The 12333-nt window shown below is 46.4% G+C and overlaps 10 non-coding genes across 10 annotated transcripts; all 10 read right to left on the bottom strand.

Annotated features, from left to right (window-relative positions):
- Window positions 1-454: 454 nt before the first annotated feature.
- TRNAW-CCA (transfer RNA tryptophan (anticodon CCA)) lies at window positions 455-526 on the bottom strand. The gene has a single exon. It is a non-coding gene; the product is annotated as a tRNA-Trp (tRNA).
- A 313-nt stretch (window positions 527-839) lies between these two features.
- TRNAN-GUU (transfer RNA asparagine (anticodon GUU)) lies at window positions 840-913 on the bottom strand. The gene has a single exon. It is a non-coding gene; the product is annotated as a tRNA-Asn (tRNA).
- Window positions 914-2704: 1791 nt separating this feature from the next.
- TRNAW-CCA (transfer RNA tryptophan (anticodon CCA)) lies at window positions 2705-2776 on the bottom strand. Its single transcript has one exon. It is a non-coding gene; the product is annotated as a tRNA-Trp (tRNA).
- A 313-nt stretch (window positions 2777-3089) lies between these two features.
- On the bottom strand, window positions 3090-3163 carry TRNAN-GUU (transfer RNA asparagine (anticodon GUU)). The gene has a single exon. It is a non-coding gene; the product is annotated as a tRNA-Asn (tRNA).
- Window positions 3164-4953: 1790 nt separating this feature from the next.
- On the bottom strand, window positions 4954-5025 carry TRNAW-CCA (transfer RNA tryptophan (anticodon CCA)). The gene has a single exon. It is a non-coding gene; the product is annotated as a tRNA-Trp (tRNA).
- Window positions 5026-7568: 2543 nt separating this feature from the next.
- TRNAN-GUU (transfer RNA asparagine (anticodon GUU)) lies at window positions 7569-7642 on the bottom strand. The gene has a single exon. It is a non-coding gene; the product is annotated as a tRNA-Asn (tRNA).
- A 1790-nt stretch (window positions 7643-9432) lies between these two features.
- TRNAW-CCA (transfer RNA tryptophan (anticodon CCA)) lies at window positions 9433-9504 on the bottom strand. The gene has a single exon. It is a non-coding gene; the product is annotated as a tRNA-Trp (tRNA).
- Window positions 9505-9817: 313 nt separating this feature from the next.
- TRNAN-GUU (transfer RNA asparagine (anticodon GUU)) lies at window positions 9818-9891 on the bottom strand. The gene has a single exon. It is a non-coding gene; the product is annotated as a tRNA-Asn (tRNA).
- Window positions 9892-11681: 1790 nt separating this feature from the next.
- TRNAW-CCA (transfer RNA tryptophan (anticodon CCA)) lies at window positions 11682-11753 on the bottom strand. Its single transcript has one exon. It is a non-coding gene; the product is annotated as a tRNA-Trp (tRNA).
- Window positions 11754-12066: 313 nt separating this feature from the next.
- Window positions 12067-12140, bottom strand: TRNAN-GUU (transfer RNA asparagine (anticodon GUU)). Its single transcript has one exon. It is a non-coding gene; the product is annotated as a tRNA-Asn (tRNA).
- Window positions 12141-12333: the final 193 nt, after the last annotated feature.

Genomic DNA, 12333 nt, shown 5'->3' on the forward strand with positions numbered 1-12333 from the left:
AAACCCAAACTGCAAAGTGATGGGCATTGCCACTAGACTGCCGACCCCCTTTCGGGGCCCCAGCATATATCCTTTAGTCACACCTAGAGTTCCCAGGACAGTGCAGCATTCAGCGATTACACGAAAATATTGACAGCGCTAGGAGGCCATGCAAATGGCAGAGGTATGCTTTACAAAGCCGACGTAGCTTGCACAAAACAGCACATCAGTCAGGCCCACTTGAAGAGATGGTAAAGAGGAAATACTTCTGCTGCATCCAGTAAAACATAGAGATTGGCCTGCTTTAAAGGTTGACCATGTCCTTCATGGGTGTCTGTCAATATGATACTTCCCTGCTGCAAAGCTTACATTCGAAACGCCAGAACAACTAGGCCCAGAGCACAAAGATGCAGTCAGGTTGAAATAACGAGATACTGAAGAGCAATTTTGTATTTCAGAGTGGGAAAAGGAAGTATGACCCCGACGTGATTTGAACACACAACCTTCTGATCTGGAGTCAGACGCGCTACCATTGCGCCACGAGGTCCTTGTGGCAATCCACCTGGTGTGTCTGATGACAGAATAAAGGTAGGAGACGTACATGCACCTGCAGAGCCTCATTGCTTCTTTAGGTAGACTGGCTAGGATAGCTTCCTTCTGTGCATCAGTACACGCTGCAGCCAAACCCTTCCCATGAAGTCTTGATGTTTATGAATTGAATGGCAAGTTTTGAAAAACTAAAGCAAGCGAGAAGAATTGCTTGCAGTTTATTGGATTTTTTGGACGTCAGTAGACGAGACCTGCGAGAGGTAAACAGAAGTCCATAGTTGGTCACGCTGAATTTTTGAGCCAAAATGCACCGTCCCTGGGTGGGCTTGAACCACCAACCTTTCGGTTAACAGCCGAACGCGCTAACCGATTGCGCCACAGAGACTCATGCAGTTCTTACACAGGGGCCTGATTGGTGTGCTGTTTGCTTATGCTTCCCAGGCAACCTGAAAATATTTCTAAAATAGCTCTATTTCCCACAGCAAATCAGGGTATCAAGCACTTCCCTACCTCCCCTAATCCACAAACACAGGGGATTTAGTAGAGGACAGAGCCCATCAACAGTGCACCAAATGTCCTCTGTATAGGCATAACTTGCTATGAGGAGAAAGCCACAGTTGCGCACTTGTGTTAAAAGGGGACAGTAGGCTGAACCCAGAGAACACGGGAGAAATTACTCAGGTTTACTGAGTGGAACACTCTGTGTCTTTGTGCCAAAAACAGCAGCATCTTTTCGGTTAACAGCCGAACGCGCTAACCAATTGCGCCACAGAGACTCACTGGCATGTGTGTTCTGCCTTTGGCCTGATTGCATTGCTATTTTTTTTCTGATTGGCAGAAAACCTGAACTTTTTTCTGAAAAAGGCATGCCTCTCTTAGCACTGCAGTGCATTAGACTGCTCCCTTGCTTCCCTGAGTCCCCAAATACACAACCACCTTGGGCACAATAGAAGACACATTCCAGCAGATTTAGCAAGAGTGCACCAAGGATTCTATATGTAGGTACCTTGCTGAGAAGCAAGACCTGCAGTTGTATTCTTCTGTTAAAAGAGGGCAGCAGAGTGCACCAAGAGAACTTGGGGGAAGTAGCTTATGTTAACTACTTGCCATGCTCTTTATAGATCCCTCTGTTTGACTGGGTGAATTCTAATTTCTGGGGTAGAGTAAGCAATTTTTGGATCTAGATGCTGTGCGCAACAGGAATGCTATATACTGCACTGTACTGCTACTGAAAACTTACCAATTTTACAGGATGTTCAGGTAAGCTTTGTTTCAGAAAACAACTTGCTAGAGGCACTAAGACAGATTACTGGGACAAAGGAAGAGGGTTTGGGGATTAGCACATCTCCTATGAACGGTACAGTCACGCCCGAGACAACTCTGAGTGTCACCTCAAATTCTAAGAAATGCAAACTAGGGACCTACGCTTTTTATTGCCAGTGGATCTTTGTGTTTCAGACAAATGTGCACGCCTCCCAGAGCCCCTTGCAATGCACTTAGGGAAAGGGGGGAAGGTGCTGTGAAGCCCTCTCGCTGACAATGTCTCTCTTGTCTATAATGTAACTATGAGAGAGAGAGAAATAGGCAATGCGAGAGTGAAAAAGTAAAATGGAAATGTGTCTACTGAGACCAGTATAAGGGGAAATCCTCACAATCCAGGACCGACAGTTGATTGGGAGGGCGCTTACAGGTTTCCGACACCAGACCGGTACCTGAACTCACAAACCCAAACTGCAAAGTGATGGGCATTGCCACTAGACTGCCGACCCCCTTTTGGGGCCCCAGCATATATCCTTTAGTCACACCTAGAGTTCCCAGGACAGTGCAGCATTCAGCGATTACACGAAAATATTGACAGCGCTAGGAGGCCATGCAAATGGCAGAGGTATGCTTTACAAAGCCGACGTAGCTTGCACAAAACAGCACATCAGTCAGGCCCACTGGAAGAGATGGTAAAGAGGAAATACTTCTTCTGCATCCAGTAAAACATAGAGATTGGCCTGCTTTAAAGGTTGACCATGTCCTTCATGGGTGTCTGTCAATATGATACTTCCCTGCTGCAAAGCTTACATTCGAAACGCCAGAACAACTAGGCCCAGAGCACAAAGATGCAGTCAGGTTGAAATAACGAGATACTGAAGAGCAATTTTGTATTTCAGAGTGGGAAAAGGAAGTATGACCCCGACGTGATTTGAACACACAACCTTCTGATCTGGAGTCAGACGCGCTACCATTGCGCCAGGAGGTCCTTGTGGCAATCCACCTGGTGTGTCTGATGACAGAGTAAAGGTAGGAGACGTACATGCACCTGCAGAGCCTCATTGCTTCTTTAAGTAGACTGGCTAGGATAGCTTCCTTCTGTGCATCAGTACACGCTGCAGCCAAACCCTTCCCATGAAGTCTTGATGTTTATGAATTGAATGGCAAGTTTTGAAAAACTAAAGCAAGCGAGAAGAATTGCTTACAGTTTATTGGATTTTTTGGACGTCAGCAGACGAGACCTGCGAGAGGTAAACAGAAGTTCATAGTTGGTCATGCTGAATTTTTGAGCCAAAATGCATCGTCCCTGGGTGGGCTTGAACCACCAACCTTTCGGTTAACAGCCGAACGCGCTAACCGATTGCGCCACAGAGACTCATGCAGTGCTTACACTGGGGCCTGATTGGTGTGCTGTTTGCTCATGCTTCCCAGGCAACCTGAAAATATTTCTAAAATAGCTCTATTTCCCACAGCAAATCAGGGTATCAAGCACTTCCCTACCTCCCCTAATCCACAAACACAGGGGATTTAGTAGAGGACAGAGCCCATCAACAGTGCACCAAATGTCCTCTGTGTAGGCATAACTTGCTATGAGGAGAAAGCCACAGTTGCGCACTTGTGTTAAAAGGGGACAGTAGGCTGAACCCAGAGAACACGGGAGAAATGACTCAGGTTTACTGAGTGGAACACTCTGTGTCTTTGTGCCAAAAACAGCAGCGTCTTTTCGGTTAACAGCCGAACGCGCTAACCAATTGCGCCACAGAGACTCACTGGCATGTGTGTTCTGCCTTTGGCCTGATTACATTGCTATTTTTTTCTGATTGGCAGAAAACCTGAACTTCTTTCTGAAAAAGGCATGCCTCTCTTAGCACTGCAGTGCATTAGACTGCTCCCTTGCTTCCCTGAGTCCCCAAATACACAACCACCTTGGGCACAATAGAAGACACATTCCAGCAGATTTAGCAAGAGTGCACCAAGGTTTCTATATGTAGGTACCTTGCTGAGAAGCAAGACCTGCAGTTGCATTCTTCTGTTAAAAGAGGGCAGCAGAGTGCACCAAGAGAACTTGGGGGAAGTAGCTTATGTTAACTACTTGCCATGCTCTTTATAGATCCCTCTGTTTGACTGGGTGAATTCTAATTTCTGGGGTAGAGTAAGCAATTTTTGGATCTAGATGCTGTGCGCAACAGGAATGCTATATACTGCACTGTACTGCTACTGAAAAGTTACCAATTTTACAGGATGTTCAGGTAAGCTTTGTTTCAGAAAACAACTTGCTAGAGGCACTTAGACAGATTACTGGGACAAAGGAAGAGTGTTTGGGGATTAGCATATCTCCTATGAAAGGTACAGTCACGCCCGAGACAACTCTGAGTGTCACCTCAAATTCTAAGAAATGCGAACTGGGGTCCTACGCCTTTTATTGCCAGTGGATCTTTGTGTTTCAGACAAATGTGCACGCCTCCCAGAGCCCCTTGCAATGCACTTAGGGAAATGGGGGAAGGTGCTGTGAAGCCCTCTCGCTGACAATGTCTCTCTTGTCTATAATGTATCTATGAGAGAGAGAGAAATAGGCAATGCGAGAGTGAAAAAGTAAAATGGAAATGTGTCTACTGAGACCAGTATAAGGGGAAATCCTCACAATCCAGGACCGACAGTTGATTGGGAGGGCGCTTACAGGTTTCCGACACCAGACCGGTACCTGAACTCACAAACCCAAACTGCAAAGTGATGGGCATTGCCACTAGACTGCCGACCCCCTTTCGGGGCCCCAACATATATCCTTTAGTCACACCTAGAGTTCCCAGGACAGTGCAGCATTCAGCGATTACACGAAAATATTGACAGCGCTAGGAGGCCATGCAAATGGCAGAGGTATGCTTTACAAAGCCCACGTAGCGTGCACAAAACAGCACATCAGTCAGGCCCACTTGAAGAGATGGTAAAGAGGAAATACTTCTGCTGCATCCAGTAAAACATAGAGATTGGCCTGCTTTAAAGGTTGACCATGTCCTTCATGGGTGTCTGTCAATATGATACTTCCTTGCTGCAAAGCTTACATTCGAAACGCCAGAACAACTAGGCTCAGAGCACAAAGATGCAGTCAGGTTGAAATAACGAGATACTGAAGAGCAATTTTGTATTTCAGAGTGGGAAAAGGAAGTATGACCCCGACGTGATTTGAACACACAACCTTCTGATCTGGAGTCAGACGCGCTACCATTGCGCCACGAGGTCCTTGTGGCAATCCACCTGGTGTGTCTGATGACAGAATAAAGGTAGGAGACGTACATGCACCTGCAGAGCCTCATTGCTTCTTTAGGTAGACTGGCTAGGATAGCTTCCTTCTGTGCATCAGTACACGCTGCAGCCAAACCCTTCCCATGAAGTCTTGATGTTTATGAATTGAATGGCAAGTTTTGAAAAACTAAAGCAAGCGAGAAGAATTGCTTACAGTTTATTGGATTTTTTGGACGTCAGCAGACGAGATCTGCGAGAGGTAAACAGAAGTTCATAGTTGGTCATGCTGAATTTTCCCTGGGTGGGCTTGAACCACCAACCTTCGGTTAACAGCCAAACGCGCTAACCGATTGCGCCACAGAGACTCATGCAGTTCTTATCCAGGGGCCTGATTGGTGTGCTGTGTGCTTATGCTTCCCAGGCAACCTGAAAATATTTCTAAAATAGCTCTTTTTCCCACAGCAAATCAGGGTATCAAGCACTTCCCTACCTCCCCTAATCCACAAACACAGGGGATTTAGTAGAGGACAGAGCCCATCAACAGTGCACCAAATGTCCTCTGTATAGGCATAACTTGCTATGAGGAGAAAGCCACAGTTGCGCACTTGTGTTAAAAGGGGACAGTAGGCTGAACCCAGAGAACACGGGAGAAATGACTCAGGTTTACTGAGTGGAACACTCTGTGTCTTTGTGCCAAAAACAGCAGCGTCTTTTCGGTTAACAGCCGAACGCGCTAACCAATTGCGCCACAGAGACTCACTGGCATGTGTGTTCTGCCTTTGGCCTGATTGCATTGCTATTTTTTTCTGATTGGCAGAAAACCTGAACTTTTTTCTGAAAAGGGCATGCCTCTCTAAGCACTGCAGTGCATTAGACTGCTCCCTTGCTTCCCTGAGTCCCCAAATACACAACCACCTTGGGCACAATAGAAGACACATTCCAGCAGATTTAGCAAGAGTGCACCAAGGTTTCTATATGTAGGTACCTTGCTGAGAAGCAAGACCTGCAGTTGCATTCTTCTGTTAAAAGAGGGCAGCAGAGTGCACCAAGAGAACTTGGGGGAAGTAGCTTATGTTAACTACTTGCCATGCTCTTTATAGATCCCTCTGTTTGACTGGGTGAATTCTAATTTCTGGGGTAGAGTAAGCAATTTTTGGATCTAGATGCTGTGCGCAACAGGAATGCTATATACTGCACTGTACTGCTACTGAAAAGTTACCAATTTTACAGGATGTTCAGGTAAGCTTTGTTTCAGAAAACAACTTGCTAGAGGCCCTAGGACAGATTACTGGGACAAAGGAAGAGGGTTTGGGGATTAGCACATCTCCTATGAAAGGTACAGTCACGCCCGAGACAACTCTGAGTGCCTCCTCAAATTCTAAGAAATGCGAACTGGGGTCCTACGCTTTTTATTGCCAGTGGATCTTTGTGTTTCAGACAAATGTGCACGCCTCCCAGAGCCCCATGCAATGCACTTAGGGAAATGGGGGAAGGTGCTGTGCAACCCTCTCGCTGACAATGTCTCTCTTGTCTATAATGTATATATGAGAGAGAGAGAAATAGGCAATGCGAGAGTGAAAAAGTAAAATGGAAATGTGTCTACTGAGACCAGTATAAGGGGAAATCCTCACAATCCAGGACCGACAGTTGATTGGGAGGGCGCTTACAGTTTTCTGACACCAGACCGGTACCTGAACTTACAAACCCAAAGTGCAAAGTGATGGGCATTGCCACTAGACTGCCGACCCCCTTTCGGGGCCCCCGCATATATCCTTTAGTCACACCTAGAGTTCCCAGGACAGTGCAGCATTCAGCGATTACACGAAAATATTGACAGCGCTAGGAGGCCATGCAAATGGCAGAGGTATGCTTTACAAAGCCCACGTAGCGTGCACAAAACAGCACATCAGTCAGGCCCACTTGAAGAGATGGTAAAGAGGAAATACTTCTGCTGCATCCAGTAAAACATAGAGATTGGCCTGCTTTAAAGGTTGACCATGTCCTTCATGGGTGTCTGTCAATATGATACTTCCCTGCTGCAAAGTTTACATTCGAAACGCCAGAACAACTAGGCCCAGAGCACAAAGATGCAGTCAGGTTGAAATAACGAGATACTGAAGAGCAATTTTATATTTCAGAGTGGGAAAAGCAAATATGCCCCCGACGTGATTTGAACACGAAACCTTCTGATCTGGAGTCAGACGCGCTACCATTGCGCCATGAGGTCCTTGCGGCAGTTCACCTGGTGTGTCTGATGACAGAATAAAGGTAGGAGACGTACATGCACCTGCAGAGCCTCATTGCTTCTTTAAGTAGACTGGCTAGGATAGCTTCCTTCTGTGCATCAGTACACGCTGCAGCCAAACCCTTCCCATGAAGTCTTGATGTTTATGAATTGAATGGCAAGTTTTGAAAAACTAAAGCAAGCGAGAAGAATTGCTTGCAGTTTATTGGATTTTTTGGACGTCAGCAGACGAGACCTGCGAGAGGTAAACAGAAGTTCATAGTTGGTCATGCTGAATTTTTGAGCCAAAATGCATCGTCCCTGGGTGGGCTTGAACCACCAACCTTTCGGTTAACAGCCGAACGCGCTAACCGATTGCGCCACAGAGACTCATGCAGTGCTTACACTGGGGCCTGATTGGTGTGCTGTTTGCTTATGCTCCCCAGGCAACCTGAAAATATTTTTAAAATAGCTCTATTTCCCACAGCAAATCAGGGTATCAAGCACTTCCCTACCTCCCGTAATCCACAAACACAGGGGATTTAGTAGAGGACAGAGCCCATCAACAGTGCACCAAATGCCCTCTGTGTAGGCATAACTTGCTATGAGGAGAAAGCCACAGTTGCGCACTTGTGTTAAAAGGGCACAGTAGGCTGAACCCAGAGAACACGGGAGAAATGACTCAGGTTTACTGAGTGGAACACTCTGTGTCTTTGTGCCCAAAACAGCAGCGTCTTTTCAGTTAACAGCCGAACGCGCTAACCAATTGCGCCACAGAGACTCACTGGCATGTGTGTTCTGCCTTTGGCCTGATTGCATTGCTATTTTTTTCTGATTGGCAGAAAACCTGAACTTTTTTCTGAAAAAGGCATGCCTCTCTTAGCACTGCAGTGCATTAGACTGCTCCCTTGCTTCCCTGAGTCCCCAAATACACAACCACCTTGGGCACAATAGAAGACACATTCCAGCAGATTTAGCAAGAGTGCACCAAGGATTCTATATGTAGGTACCTTGCTGAGAAGCAAGACCTGCAGTTGCATTCTTCTGTTAAAAGAGGGCAGCAGAGTGCACCAAGAGAACTTGGGGTAAGTAGCTTATGTTAACTACTTGCCATGCTCTTTATAGATCCCTCTGTTTGACTGGGTGAATTCTAATTTCTGTGGTAGAGTAAGCAATTTTTGGATCTAGATGCTGTGCGCAAAAGGAATGCTATATACTGCACTGTACTGCTCCTGAAAAGTTACCAATTTTACAGGATGTTCAGGTAAGCTTTGTTTCAGAAAACAACTTGCTAGAGGCACTAAGACAGATTACTGGGACAAAGGAAGAGGGTTTGGGGATTAGCACATTTCCTATGAAAGGTACAGTCACGCCCGAGACAACTCTGAGTGTCACCTCAAATTCTAAGAAATGCAAACTAGGGACCTACGCTTTTTATTGCCAGTGGATCTTTGTGTTCCAGACAAATGTGCACGCCTCCCAGAGCCCCTTGCAATGCACTTAGGGAAAGGGGGGAAGGTGCTGTGAAGCCCTCTCGCTGACAATGTCTCTCTTGTCTATAATGTAACTATGAGAGAGAGAGAAATAGGCAATGCGAGAGTGAAAAAGTAAAATGGAAATGTGTCTACTGAGACCAGTATAAGGGGAAATCCTCACAATCCAGGACCGACAGTTGATTGGGAGGGCGCTTACAGGTTTCCGACACCAGACCGGTACCTGAACTCACAAACCCAAACTGCAAAGTGATGGGCATTGCCACTAGACTGCCGACCCCCTTTCGGGGCCCCAACATATATCCTTTAGTCACACCTAGAGTTCCCAGGACAGTGCAGCATTCAGCGATTACACGAAAATATTGACAGCGCTAGGAGGCCATGCAAATGGCAGAGGTATGCTTTACAAAGCCCACGTAGCGTGCACAAAACAGCACATCAGTCAGGCCCACTTGAAGAGATGGTAAAGAGGAAATACTTCTGCTGCATCCAGTAAAACATAGAGATTGGCCTGCTTTAAAGGTTGACCATGTCCTTCATGGGTGTCTGTCAATATGATACTTCCCTGCTGCAAAGCTTACATTCGAAACGCCAGAACAACTAGGCCCAGAGCACAAAGATGCAGTCAGGTTGAAATAACAAGATACTGAAGAGAAATTTTATATTTCAGAGTGGGAAAAGCAAATATGACACCGACGTGATTTGAACACGCAACCTTCTGATCTGGAGTCAGACGCGCTACCATTGCGCCACGAGGTCCTTGTGGCAGTCCACCTGGTGTGTCTGATGACAGAATAAAGGTAGGAGACGTACATGCACCTGCAGAGCCTCATTGCTTCTTTAAGTAGACTGGCTAGGATAGCTTCCTTCTGTGCATCAGTACACGCTGCAGCCAAACCCTTCCCATGAAGTCTTGATGTTTATGAATTGAATGGCAAGTTTTGAAAAACTAAAGCAAGCGAGAAGAATTGCTTACAGTTTATTGGATTTTTTGGACGTCAGCAGACGAGACCTGCGAGAGGTAAACAGAAGTCCATAGTTGGTCACGCTGAATTTTTGAGCCAAAATGCACCGTCGCTGGGTGGGCTTGAACCACCAACCTTTCGGTTAACAGCCGAACGCGCTAACCGATTGCGCCACAGAGACTCATGCAGTTCCAACGCAGGGGCCTGATTGGTGTGCTGTTTGCTTATGCTTCCCAGGCAACCTGAAAATATTTGTAAAATAGCTCTTTTTCCCACAGCAAATCAGGGTATCAAGCACTTCCCTACCTCCCCTAATCCACAAACACAGGGGATTTAGTAGAGGACAGAGCCCATCAACAGTGCACCAAATGTCCTCTGTGTAGGCATAACTTGCTATGAGGAGAAAGCCGCAGTTGCGCACTTGTGTTAAAAGGGGACAGTAGGCTGAACCCAGAGAACACGGGAGAAATGACTCAGGTTTACTGAGTGGAACACTCTGTGTCTTTGTGCCAAAAACAGCAGTGTCTTTTCGGTTAACAGCCGAACGCGCTAACCAATTGTGCCACAGAGACTCACTGGCATGTGTGTTCTGCCTTTGGCCTGATTGCATTGCTATTTTTTTCTGATTGGCAGAAAACCTGAACTTTTTTCTGAAAAAGGCATGCCTCTCTTAGCACTGCAGTGCATTAGACTGCTCCCTTGCTTCCCTGAGTCCCCAAATACACAACCACCCTGGGCACAATAGAAGACACATTCCAGCAGATTTAGCAAGAGTGCACCAAGGTTTCTATATGTAGGTACCTTGCTGAGAAGCAAGACCTGCAGTTGCATTCTTCTGTTAAAAGAGGGCAGCAGAGTGCACCAAGAGAACTTGGGGGAAGTAGCTTATGTTAACTACTTGCCATGATCTTTATAGATCCCTCTGTTTGACTGGGTGAATTCTAATTTCTGGGGTAGAGTAAGCAATTTTTGGATCTAGATGCTGTGCGCAACAGGAATGCTATATACTGCACTGTACTGCTACTGAAAAGTTACCAATTTTACAGGATGTTCAGGTAAGCTTTGTTTCAGAAAACAACTTGCAAGAGGCCCTAGGACAGATTACTGGGACAAAGGATGAGGGTTTGGGGATTAGCACATCTCCTATGAAAGGTACAGTCACGCCCGAGACAACTCTGAGTGTCACCTCAAATTCTAAGAAATGCGAACTGGGGTCCTACGCCTTTTATTGCCAGTGGATCTTTGTGTTTCAGACAAATGTGCACGCCTCCCAGAGCCCCTTGCAATGCACTTAGGGAAATGGGGGAAGGTGCTGTGAAGCCCTCTCGCTGACAATGTCTCTCTTGTCTATAATGTATCTATGAGAGAGAGAGAAATAGGCAATGCGAGAGTGAAAAAGTAAAATGGAAATGTGTCTACTGAGACCAGTATAAGGGGAAATCCTCACAATCCAGGACCGACAGTTGATTGGGAGGGCGCTTACAGGTTTCCGACACCAGACCGGTACCTGAACTCACAAACCCAAACTGCAAAGTGATGGGCATTGCCACTAGACTGCCGACCCCCTTTCGGGGCCCCAACATATATCCTTTAGTCACACCTAGAGTTCCCAGGACAGTGCAGCATTCAGCGATTACACGAAAATATTGACAGCGCTAGGAGGCCATGCAAATGGCAGAGGTATGCTTTACAAAGCCCACGTAGCGTGCACAAAACAGCACATCAGTCAGGCCCACTTGAAGAGATGGTAAAGAGGAAATACTTCTGCTGCATCCAGTAAAACATAGAGATTGGCCTGCTTTAAAGGTTGACCATGTCCTTCATGGGTGTCTGTCAATATGATACTTCCCTGCTGCAAAGCTTACATTCGAAACGCCAGAACAACTAGGCCCAGAGCACAAAGATGCAGTCAGGTTGAAATAACGAGATACTGAAGAGCAATTTTATATTTCAGAGTGGGAAAAGCAAATATGACCCCGACGTGATTTGAACACGCAACCTTCTGATCTGGAGTCAGACGCGCTACCATTGCGCCACGAGGTCCTTGTGGCAGTCCACCTGGTGTGTCTGATGACAGAATACAGGTAGGAGACGTACATGCACCTGCAGAGCCTCATTGCTTCTTTAAGTAGACTGGCTAGGATAGCTTCCTTCTGTGCATCAGTACACGCTGCAGCCAAACCCTTCCCATGAAGTCTTGATGTTTATGAATTGAATGGCAAGTTTTGAAAAACTAAAGCAAGCGAGAAGAATTGCTTGCAGTTTATTGGATTTTTTGGACGTCAGCAGACGAGACCTGCGAGAGGTAAACAGAAGTCCATAGTTGGTCACGCTGAATTTTTGAGCCAAAATGCACCATCCCTGGGTGGGCTTGAACCACCAACCTTTCGGTTAACAGCCGAACGCGCTAACCGATTGCGCCACAGAGACTCATGCAGTTCTTACACAGGGGCCTGATTGGTGTGCTGTTTGCTTATGCTTCCCAGGCAACCTGAAAATATTTCTAAAATAGCTCTTTTTCCCACAGCAAATCAGGGTATCAAGCACTTCCCTACCTCCCCTAATCCACAAACACAGGGGATTTAGTAGAGGACAGAGCCCATCAACAGTGCACCAAATGTCC

This window comes from Ambystoma mexicanum, chromosome 11 (genome assembly GCF_040938575.1).
Source record: "Ambystoma mexicanum isolate Mex_15411 chromosome 11, UKY_AmexF1_1, whole genome shotgun sequence".
Taxonomy (NCBI): Eukaryota; Metazoa; Chordata; class Amphibia; order Caudata; family Ambystomatidae; genus Ambystoma; species Ambystoma mexicanum.